The sequence below is a fragment of the Sturnus vulgaris genome, chromosome 6 (assembly GCF_052056855.1).
Source record: "Sturnus vulgaris isolate bStuVul1 chromosome 6, bStuVul1.hap1, whole genome shotgun sequence".
Lineage (NCBI taxonomy): Eukaryota > Metazoa > Chordata > Aves > Passeriformes > Sturnidae > Sturnus > Sturnus vulgaris.
Genome location: NC_142248.1, coordinates 41,898,067 through 41,907,709, shown reverse-complemented (window position 1 = coordinate 41,907,709; position 9,643 = coordinate 41,898,067).

The window sequence follows — 9,643 nt, the reverse complement described above, 5'->3', positions numbered from 1 at the left end:
AGGCTAAAACACACTCAGCCAGAAGCCTTTGGTAAACACTGAGCCCCTCACCTTCCTGCTCCATACTCATACACAGATCCCACAGCCTAAGCATATCTTACATCCAGCTCAGGGTTTTCCCTCCTGTAGCTGCTGTGTGTGCCTTACACTGCCCAAAATCTCTTCTACCCAGTCAGGGGCTCCAGCACTGCCACAGAGGAGGACAGCAAGGTCCAGCTCATCAGGCCCTTGAGGAGGGCAGTGACCCTGTGTGGCTGTTAAAGAAGGTAGGCTCAAGTAGGCTCAGGCTGTCCAGGAGAGAAATACAAGTAACTCCCTATGAGCACAAATAAGGCACATTCAAATGTGTTTAATTGTGCGTGCCTGTCTGGAAATCTGGCTCATCATTCCTCTTTCCATTTCTCACTCAGAGGGTCACCAGTGCCTGAAAACACTGATGTGCCAAGGAAGCCAATTCCTTGTGGGGGCATGACTCTGCTCCACACAGACATTTTCCCTTCTGTCACTTGGCATAATTCAGTATGTGACTTGAAAACTCAAAACATAAACAAGAGAGATGAACCAGGGCCAATCGTGTTGCAAGCAGAAGTCTCAAACCCTCCCAGTAAGTGAAGAATACCTCTCCTCTAGAAATACCACCCATTTCTCCATTCTTTTCAGCTTAACCAGAACAATTTCTTTGCAGCTTTTAACCTATGAGGAAATTGGGGCAAAAATACCATGGTCAAACACACATGTATGAGACTATAAAACCACTATAAAACCACTCAATGCCTCACAATACACAATTTATCAGGTAAGTTTCTCCCATCTCCTAGTCCACCTACTCCTGTGAATTGCTTATTGCTTTTCTTTCTTCCTCAGGATCATTTTCTCCTGTAACTTTGTTGTTCTTTAACAGTTCTTTCACAGTTAAAAACCTTCAGGGTATTTAGGCATCATTCTAAGAATGACAGAACTGTCCTCTATATTTTCCTTTAGTACCTTCTGGTCGTTCCCATCTTCCAGGATGCACCAAGTTACTGCAGCTTTTTCCTGAAAATTGCTAAAGGATATCCCTGAACTAAACGAATAGAAAAAAAAGCCAAGAATTTATGGGAATGCAGATGGCATGATCATTTCAGAGAATTATTAAACTTTATTAACAAGAGGGACAATTTCTTAACTGGGAGGGAAAGCAGGGAGAAGAATTCAATGAAAGTTAATACTCCTGGCTAAAGAGTTGAATAATCCATTCTGCATTATGTCTGGGAAATTATTTTGAGGAAGAAAAAAAGAGGAGAAAATTTTGTAAGTATATGAAAATATACTCAAATATATGAAAGTATATATGAGTATGAAAATATTTATGAATTATTTATAAATGAGGAGTTGTCATCTCTTGTGAAGGAAACTCAATCTTAATATTTCCTGTTCTGTGGTCTTGTATGGTGTAGGCAGGTTGCTGAATGGTTAATTTTGGCCTCTGCCATTATAATGTACCTTATTTCTAATGGGAATTATGTCCAATTTTGGCTCCCAGGCATTCACCCTCTCATATGTTGATTACTGTAATAAATATTCTCATTACTGAATTTATTCCTATATGCAAACTGAAGATCAGAGTCTGCAGTGCTCACAGGCTGTTTCACACAGAATAAGCAGCATCTCAAAACCTTCTGTCTTCTCTCCTGTGCTTTCCCAGCCCAGCAGAGGGGAAGGACTGCAGGGTCACTCACTGGAAAAGAGGTCCTGGAGCCAGGCTTGTACTTTTGGGGGTTGCTTTTTTCCTCTGTACATTATGACTTCTGCAAGGAAAATACTGAGGAGTTCAGGCATCCCACTCTGGTAGTCATCCCACCAAACCTGAATTCAGCAGTTCTCACAGACCTGTGGCAGGATTAGATGCTCATATTCGTGGCTGTTAATTAATTTTACTCTAATTGTGATGTCTTCATAGAAGCTTCTGTTGCAAAAGGAATTTTAAACATGTTAAAGTCTGGATATTTCTCACATGGAAATAGATCTCAGTGGCACACAGGCTGTATTAAATACTGTATTTGAGTTAAAGCACCTAGAGAAAGGACAATTCCTTGTTGTGGGCTGAAGCCAGGTGCCCACCAAGCCACTCTGTGGGCTTCAGCAGGATGGGGACAAGGGGAATTAAGATGGAAAAAACCTCATGGGTCACAATAAAGGCAGTTAAAGAAATTAATTAATTAATATTTATTAAGAAATTAATAAATTAATAATATTTATTATTTATTTAATCATAATAGTAAAAATATGTAAATAAATAAATAAAGCAAAGGCCACGCATGGAAGCAAAGGAAAGCCAAGTATTTATTCCCTACTTCCCACCAGTAGGCAGGGTCCAGCCACTTCCTGGGGAGTGCTTCAGCATCTGGAGCAGCTGTAAGGATGGAATGCCCTCCTTCTTTCCCCAGTCTCAGCTTTTATTGATGACCAGGCATCAAATGGTTTGAAACATCCCTTTGGTCAGCTGGGGTCAGCTGTCCTGGCTGTGCCCTCTCCCAAATCCTTGTCCTCCTGGTGAGGGGAGGATGCTGAGAGGCAGCTGGATGCTGTGGAGTGCTGGGCAGCAGCAGCCAAAACACTGATGTGTTATTTATCAACACCTTCCCAGCTACCAATACACATCACAGCCCTGTGAGGGCTGCTGTGAGCACAATTAACTCCATCCCAGCCAGACCCAGCACAGCAAAAAAAACCAAATTCAGCCTTCCCATGGTGGAGGCTGTGAATGCTCAGCCATTCCAGACCTGTCCTGGTTTCCAAGAATGATGATTTTAAAGGGATCGTCAGTGCCCTTAGGGCAGTAAATACAACACTGCTAAAGTGTTGGTAAGCAAACAGAGCCACAGGAGAGATCCATGGGTTTTTCAAACTAAAATGAAACAGACTTGGTTTATCATCTCTTCCTACATAATGCACAATGGCACCAAGCACAGCCGGGCTCCTGCACACACTTCATGCTCTATCCCAAGTGTGTGTGGTGTTCAGAGCTCCCACAATTTCTAAAACCCACACAGGAACACAGCAGACAAGTCAAGTCCCTTCCAGAGAGGACATAAGGCAACAGCCCCCATGTGCCCCATGGTCTCTCACCCCATCTCTTCATATCACCCTCAGCCTTGCTGTTCTTGTTTTCCCACCCAGCTCTTTAAGGATAAAACAAACAAAACACCAAAAGGTTGCTTTAGTGTCACACATGGTAAAAAGCCTCCATTCATCTTTATCTTGAGGCTGCAGAGGATCACAGCCTGGACTTTCCAGAGGGCAGCCCTTGCTCAGGGAGAGGAGTTAGGCTAAGAACAAAGTTCAGCCTCACTGCCCCCATCCCCAGGCCCAGCTCCTGCTGGACTGGCACAAGAGGTTCCCTGCCTGTGTTTCCCTTCCCCTCGTGCTCATTAGCAAGGAAAACAGAGCTGGCAGCAATCCCAGCACTGCGTTTGCTAAATGGATCTATTAAAATGTAAACAGAGATCATGTTGCAGGGCATCATCATAAAACACCGTGGGTGACAGCTCAGCTGGTTCCCAAACACTGCACTGAGCTCCTCCTGCACATCTCAGTCACAGTTATCCTGACTCTTCCTCCTCTCTCCAAACATTTGCCCACTGGGTTTTTGGAAGGCTCATCATTACCTGTCAGTGCCCTGCAGCCTCGCACCAACAGGAGCCTCGCTGCATCCCAGCACATTTTGGAGACACATAAAAATCCCTCTGAGGATTTCTGCTTCAGGAAAACAGGACTGGTGCCTCCGAGCCCTTGCCATCCCTTCAGAAGATCTTGAGTTTGCAGTTTAGCCTTGATGGAGCACAGGACAGGCCACACGAGTTGCACCTGTCTTGCTCCTGCCTGATACACATCTAGGAGGAGTTTTATCACCTCTTTGTCTGACTTCCAAATGTTTTCCTGCTCTCTCCCCTGCAGCCCCTCCTCGCTCTCCCCAGGGGCTCTCAGGAAACCACCAAGCCATTGCTTTATTCTCTTTCAAGAATTCTTTAAAATTATGTGTTCATCCACTTCCCTGCCACCTAGTCTGCAGGAGCTTGACAGAAATTGGAAGGGGCTGGGGAAAGCTTGGGGGTTTCTGGTTTGATGGCCATGACTTGCCTCACTGCTGTTTCCCCTTCCTTGAGTGGATTATTCCCTCAGTACATCAGCTGTGTGCCCCTTGTCTCTCTGTCCTCTGAGGTTTAAATATTTGGCTCCAAATCTTTGAATTAACAAAATTAATTACCCCTGGTGATGACATTATAAACTCCACAAGAGGCCAAAGCAGCAGCAGCAGCCCTGTGGAGCAGAGGAATGGAGGAGAGGCAGGAGCTCTTGATTCTGAGCAGCTCTGGCACAGATTTCTTACGTGCAGCTGGGGAGGTTTTTGCCTCACTTTCCCTCTCTAAAATGAAAAATACAACATCCACTCCCTGTTTGAAAGACTCGAAGGACAAGCTCTCTGGCAGGACAATCCACTGTTTATCCACAAAACACCACGTGCAGCATGTACAGAGCTGTTTATCCGTGCAGGAAAACCTTGGGCCCTGCTGGTCACAATGAACACCATGAACAGCTGGGAACATGTCAGAAAAAAGTTAGTGGCACTCAGAGAAGGCTTTCCTAAGGAAGCTAAAGACAGATGCTGTTTTGTGCCATTTTCTAAAAGCTGATACAATATTTATCAGCAGGTTTCAAGACCATTTTGCTCATGAAATATATAGTAATTAAACCCTCCTGATGGAACAAAATGTGTATTTTTTTATATTAAGAAAATCTGTGCTTTTAGAAACCTAGATTCCATTTGGGTTCTAAAGTTTAGAGGTTTTAATTTCATTGCTTGAGAATAACTATGTAGCATAACTTTAAAAATGAGCTGGTTTATTTTAGTTATACTGGAGATAGTGGAGGGGGCGGGGGAAACCCAGCTTAAATCCTGTCGAAAATCTGGGGAAAATAATCTTTGAATGACAGAGGACCATTTTCTTCCAGGAGATTAGCAATAGTTTATTATTCCAAGTATATATTTAGACTATTCCACTTAACACAGTTGCTTTTATATCAACCATATTAAGAACTTTCTGGTAGCTGTTTGCATTCATAAGTGATTCCAAGTTCCAAAAAGTGGAGCAAAGTGCCTCTCAGGCCATCATCTGAGCAGGAGTGCTCACACCTGATCCCTCTGCACATTCCAACAGGTAACAGGGTAGGTGGGCACAGTGTCCTGCACTTCCCACTCCTTTTTCAATATTCTACATGAAGCCCCACAGCCCAAAATGTCAGCAAGCAAGAAAGTGCTCTTGGAGCACTTAGTAATATTCCTGCATTTTTGGATTAAAAATATTTCTTTTAAAACAGCATGTTTCCTGTTTCTTTGGTGCTGTCCTAGTGCTTGTGTGGTGAGCCAGGGAGTTGGGATTTTCCTGGTAACTGTCAAGTTCTCCTTTGCCTAAAGAACAGAAATTGAGATCAAGAAGAGCAAGGCAGAGAACAGGATGTTCTTAGAGATCACAGAACCACACAGTCATTAAGGATGGAAGAGAGCTCTAAGATCATTGAATCCAACCATCAACTCAGCACTGCCAAGGCCACCACTAAACCACATCCCCAAGTGCCACATCTACACCTTTTAAATCCCTCCAGGGATGGTGCCTCCCTCACTGCCCTGGACTGCCTGTTCTGCTACTTGACAACCTTTTCTGTGAATAATTTTTTTTCATCCAAACTAAATCTCCCCTGGTCCAGTTTGAGGCCAGTTCCTCCTATCTTATTGCTTATTCCTTGGGAGCAGAGCCTGATCCCCACCTGGCTCTACTCTCCTGTCAGGGACAGTAGAGAGTGATGTCTCCCCTTTCCTCCAGGTCAAACACCCCCAGCTCCCTCATCAGATTTGTGCTCCAGACCCTTCCCCAGCTCCATTTCCCTTCTCCAGACCCACTCCATCCCCTCAATGTATTTCTTGCAGTGAGGGGCCAGAACTGGACACAGGGTTTGAGGTGTGGCTTCTGCAGTGCCCAGCACAGGGGGACAATCCCTGTCCTGACAAAGACCAGGTGCCATTGGCCTTCTTGGCTACCTGGATTCTGCAGTCTCAAGTGTTGGTTCAGTAACACTCTCTTTTTGTAGTAAGATGACACCAGGTTGCACAGGAAGCTAAAGCATGTTTAAAAAAAAAGTAGGGAAAAGAATGGGAAGACACAAACATAGCAGCAACTGCTCTCAGCTCTTGCTCCTCTGGGCCAGCTACACGTGCAGGATTCGTTCTCCTAGACCTTGGATTGTGACCCAGCAGAATGCTCTGGTCTGCAGCCACACGGGCTGTGTGAGCTCCCTCTGCTCCTGACACAGGTGGAAATCCAGGATCCACACGGAAAAGCTGCGCCGTGGCTGAACTCGCCCGGCGGGGTGGAAAAAACGTTAAGAACTGGAGGGGTTTTGTATTTTGCAAACAAAAGGAAGTTCATTTCCTCTATTAGCTCACCATAGCACTATGTGCAAAAACACTCCTGGAGCTCTTGAAATACCTTCACTTATTTCTGCATCTACCAAATTTATTTATAGAGCCATCTGGAAAACACTGGCTCTTCATTTACAAGATACTACGGAGCTTTTCGGAATTGTTGCATCAACAAAACTCTCTAAAAACACCCCCACCTACAGAAATTGTCAACTGTAATCAAGCTTCTGGAATTTTTTTGTGTGTGTGTATTTAAATAGTATTGACAAGGCAGTTAAAACTGCTGTATTAATGCATAAATAGGTAATTCTCCATGTGCTAATTTTGTCATGCTAGTAAATCTATTAAACGTGTCTAATAATAAATCAGCAAATGGGTCTAATACACATCCCTGCAAGAAACCACAAATACTTCAGCTATGTCTCGTTTAAATGCAGTCCTGGGCCATTCTTACAATTTAGAAAATAAATGGCAGCAAATTCTTCTATGAAATAGAATAAACCTGCTGACTTAGAACACCTGAAACCAAAGCAAGGTGAAAGCTGGGAGACAGGAGTGTCCTGGCTGGCAGGGGGGACAGGAGAGGGAAGAGCAGCTCTCACCCCCTGCACATGGCCCTGAGCTCGCTCGGAGCAACTGAGTTACAGCTCACTCACTGTCTAGGCATCCTGGCAATAAACCACAACAGAAATGTTAAAATAATAACACTATTAAGAATAAATAAGGATTTGGGCTTATTTTAGCCAAAATGTTTCAACAAAGCACCACTATTCATTCCTTGGCATGTGGTGGGATGCCTGTGTGCTCCTATTACTACATTCCTGAATTGCCTTCATACTTTCTCCTGTTTGCATCAGCTAGGACTCCACAAATTCAACCCAACTAAAGGAATTAATTCCAACAATGATTTAATCTACCTGTGGCTTAATACCACACACATCTAGAAAGCTACACAAGATCTTTATTACTGCCATGTTGATGGGTTGCTGTCTCAAGGTATCCTCCTGACCCATACAGCATTATGTGTCTTCATTTATAAAAACAAGATTGTTTTATAAAATGCTAATTCCTTTCTAATAAACACTAGGCTGTCCAGTGCTGGCCTCAGCCAGTCTTTGGTTTTTGGGGTGTGAAGCACAACCACCATCCTAATTGATCAAAGGAACATCCCCCTATTTGTCCTGATCCCTCATGTATCAGTCCTAAACTGAGACAGTTCACCCAGATCATTGCTAGAGTGAAGCCCTGACCCTCCCTTCTTCAAATGATGCCCAAATTACTGTTAGAAAACACTAATGCACTCTGCATTCTCTAAATGTCTGAGTGAAAAACTTTTAAAGGACCTTTGGGATCTCCATGTACCAGCCAGAGTTCCCAACAGAAGTGTGTCAGTCTCAGTTTTTCCAAGACACATCAGTCTACCTTTCTGCCTTCATTTTTCATGTATCTGCATTACTGAAATCAAATAATAATTCAGAACCGCTGTGCTTGGTCCATGGACATTGCTCTCTAGAAGTCTCAGTAAAATTTAAGGGAGCCACTTCCAGCTGTTTGGCCTGCTGTGTGTGCATTCAGTATTTTTTTATTTGGACCTGAAGGAGTGAGGGCTGGCATGCATTATACTTGCAGGTATTAAATTCCTTTAAGAATCAAGAATTCCTGTATTAAAAACATCCAGAAAACTGGACTCTCTAAAACTGCTTCAGCTTTTAACTAATATACTCTCCAAATCAGTAATATCAAATATATTACCTGGGATGCACCAGTCCAGTGCCCTACTGTGTATTTTGAGTTATTGGACCTTTTTCCCCTGCACTTTTAGCACACTTCTCCAAATTATCATTTTAAATCAGCACTGAGAGCTCTCCTGAACTCCTCCCAGCACTTCTCACTGCCAGTTCTGAGTTCCTGCAGCCCTAGGCTGCTCAAGTACCACCTTTATGGGATTGGAGCACCATCAAATCTTTAGTCAGAGCATGAGAGAGTAAGACTGAAATTGCTATTGAAAATGTAAACTATTCCCTTAAAAATACTGGTGCCAAGAATAGTATTGTCTGACATTCTATTTCCAGAAAAGTAGACAACTTTCAAAATATAAATTTCAAAGTATCCAAAGGCACGAGGAGGAGGGCGGGAAGGAACACACGTGCAGAAATCCCAGCAGGACAGAATAGAACACCCTGTCAAGAAGCTGAGGCCACACCTGCAGTGGCAGTAACTGCAGGTGACCCCTCTCTCCTCAGCCAACATACCTGTGCCAGGTCACAAACTGGTGTAGAAAAAGGAAACAGAAACCAAGAAGTTAAGGAAACAGAAACCAAGAAGTTATCAAAGATCCTGAGAATTGCTTGATAGGTTATCAGCAAATAACTCTGATAAGGAACCAGGGAGCTGTATAATCACCCCAACAGCAGCAAGTTCACAGACTGAATTGCTGCCCTAAGCTGTCATCTCCACAACAAATCCTGCCCTCCCTTTTTCATGATACTTGGATAATGGATCCCCAAATCCATTGGTTCCTGCAGAGCAGGGAGAGCAAGAGTGGCACAACCAGTGGCTCTGCTCACTGCTCCTGGAAGTAGAGAACACCCAGCCCTGGCTGTGAACACCTTCTGCCTCTCACACACTTTACTGCCAAATCACACAGACAATCTCACAGACAAACCTCATCTCACAGACAAACAGGAACTGGCTTTTATGCTTAAAGGGTGTTTATGTCTTGCATAATTTATTTGAGGTACTATCCCGCTTACATCAAGCTCAAGAATTAGCTCTTCCATGTATTTCAGAAGGTAGAGGGTCCAGCTCCTTACCAAGGCTCTTACCCTGGAGAGATGCCCTGTCAGAGGGTCAGTGGGGCCAACCTCCCCTTTTTCTTCCCTCCCTCTGCTTCCCACCCTCCATTGGTGTGGTGTGGAAGTGCAGAGTCCAGCAGTCCATGCACAGGGCAGGAGAGCTCACACAGGGAAGGAACATCATCTCTTCAGAAAAACAGGTGCCAACACAACTTGCCACTAGCCCATCCAAAAAGAGAACAAGAAGCCAAACAACAGAAGATCATTTAGAAGGAGTGGAGGAAAACAACTCCAAATTAACCATGGCAAATGCAGACAAGCTTTAGGAGATGGGCAAGGGTGTCAGTTCCTTGAGGAGTACAAAAGCTTTGTTAATGAACTGACACTGCAA